Source organism: Chlorocebus sabaeus, chromosome 22 (assembly GCF_047675955.1).
Source record: "Chlorocebus sabaeus isolate Y175 chromosome 22, mChlSab1.0.hap1, whole genome shotgun sequence".
Classification (NCBI taxonomy): Eukaryota; Metazoa; Chordata; class Mammalia; order Primates; family Cercopithecidae; genus Chlorocebus; species Chlorocebus sabaeus.
Window position 1 is genome coordinate 9067326 of NC_132925.1, and position 2747 is coordinate 9070072.

The window sequence follows — 2747 nt, forward strand, 5'->3', positions numbered from 1 at the left end:
ACATTTGTAATGGAAAATGGAATACAGAACATTGACTTAGCATTACTATAATGAAGACTTGGATTTGGTACAATTAATATGTTTTGATCAATTTGTATCCTTCAGTGATTCCTGATATAGCGGCTTATATTGTGACTAGCGGGTATTTCCAGCGATGCTGTTGGCTTTTACGTTCTGTGCGCTAGGCAAGAGGCTTTGGCATATAGTTTATCTTGGCAGATGACAGCTGCAGGAGAGGATTAGCACTAGGAAAGGCATGGACCACATGGGCCTCAGCAAAAATCATGGGTGGCCTTTGCCAAATGTGGGGAACTTTAGGATAGAGGCTGCTGCATCTTTAGCTTGAACTACACCTAGAATATATATGCTGGCATTCAGGGCAGATGCTAACAGACCACAAAGGCCTCCTTAAGCAGGAACAGCTGAGGCAAATACACAATTATAGGCAAAAGAGCGTCTTCACAGGCTATTTAGGCACTGGTTAGCAAAACAATCTCTGCTCATTTAAAACTGCAGCTGTGTTAGATTTGTGCTAGCTACGCTGTGGAGGTTCTAACTTCCGATTATGAGTTCCAGACTTAAGAAGGTAGCATTAGATAGGGGCCCCCATTTCAGCTGAGTGTTCTAGAATGGAAAACAAAATTAGATAATCAGAAAATACTAAAAAAAAAAAAAAAAAGCAGAACAAGAAATGAACTGTCAAACACTTACCACAGGGGCGCAGAAAATGCAGCAACAATGAAATGCTACTCAAAAGTTGTAACATTAAAGCAAAGGAAAGACTATGACTCATGCTTTGTTCTTATTAGGCCACTAGGGTATGACTTCAGAGACATCCACAGCAGTTTCAGCTACAGAGGATGTCTGTTGAACTGAGACCAAAGTTTTGGAGGGTAAACATTTTTTAGGAAAAGGGTTTCTTAGGCCTTAAGCAGTACATTCATTACGAGTTGTGGAAATGATCCAGGAGTGACAACGCCTGTTTGAATGACTGTGTGCAGTCTATGTTGCCAGATTGAACCTGAACTCGACTCATTATCAGAGTGCCAGAAACACAGGACTTAAAGAGCAATGGCAATTAATGTGGTAATCACAACTCCATGATTAATTGTTTGATAGAAATGAGTTTTCATTCAGATGATTTTGGAGACATGGCGAAGAATGAATGATCTTTTGGTCCAGGGAGGCTAAATTCAATTTTTCCTCCATCCTCTCTCCTTTACTATCTTAACACTGAAACTCCACTCTGGTCTCTTACAGCATGAAGTAAGAGTTCTGAGAACAAAATTTGGCTAGGGATAAACCGTTCTAGATGTGATGGACTGCTTCTAATCTACATTTGGGTAGCTTTGGTTTGCACATAAAATATGATGTGTGTGATTAACTCTTTGGACCCTCTAAAAGTGAGGCACACCATCTATGGCTAATACAACTCAAAAGGCTCTAAATAACTGAACCCATTCCCCCGACAGATAGTTCTGGTTGTAGTTACTAAAGAAACGAGGCGCAGGCACTGAGACCCAGCTGTTTGAGAATATACAAAATTTGTAGTTAGGATGGAGAAATTTTACATTAATTTATTCAAAATAAAATATTGCAGGAGTGAAGAGAATTTCAATACTAACTTCAATTTATCTGGGTTTTTAACATTTTAGGACTTTAATTTGTGAGGAGGTTTATTCTTTCTGACTTTAATTCTCCCAAGTCACAACTGGAAGGAGATTATATTCAAATCTGGGGCATCTCTTTGCTGCTAGAATTTTATTGCAATGTCTTTATATATTTTGTTCTTAAAGTATGTTGCCTTCAATTTCAAGGTAGGTCTGAAATGGGCTATATTGGACTAAGGGAATTTACATTTGTAATGGAAAATGGAATAGGGTACAATTATTTAGCATTACTATAATGAAGACTTGGATTTGGTATAATTAATGTGTTTTGACCCATTTGTATCCTTCAGTGACTCCTGGAGGATAACAAAAAAGTATAGTGGTTGGTTGGAATTGGGAACCTGGTAGCATGAAGGTGGAAGCAGAAGTATCCAGAGTGATGGTCAGTCTTCTTGCCCGAGGAAAATAGCCAAAACTCTGCTTGACCATAGATTTAACAATGAAGTCCACTTAAGTAAAGGAAAAACAACAATAAAAGCAAACCAAACCGAAACTGTGGCTTTTGATGGTAACTACATTGGGAAGAGCACACTTTTCTTATGAAGTTTTCTTTGTGTGAAGGAGTCTCAATTACTATGAAACTTTTGGCTTCTCTCTAGCTCGAGGGAGATGCGACGCCTGTTTGGTAATTTTTGGGAATACTATTTTTGACATAATTTGTTCCTTGTTCTCTTCCTCATCTTGGGAGTGAAATGCTCACAGGGAAAGAATATTCTCTTTTGTTAAGGGTTTTGTTTTTAGTGTCACAGCATTACCCAGGTTGAACACTACTTCTCCCCACCCCCTCCTCAACTCTCTCTTTAGAAGGGCTAACCCCGTGACAGAAAAGTGCATTTGATGGTGTTCATAACTGTGAAGATTCAGGGTTCAATTAGCAGAACCTCTTGACTAACATAAAGGCTTCAGCTTGTTATTTGCCAGGTAAATAGCTGATATTTTGACCCTCAAACCTTATTCTTTGTATTATTTATTAAAATTTTCAGATCCAAGGCGGTAATTAAAAGTATTATTTAATAGTGCCGTTTAAAGACACAAACACAAATAAACATTTACAATACAAACCATTGTTAAGTTTAA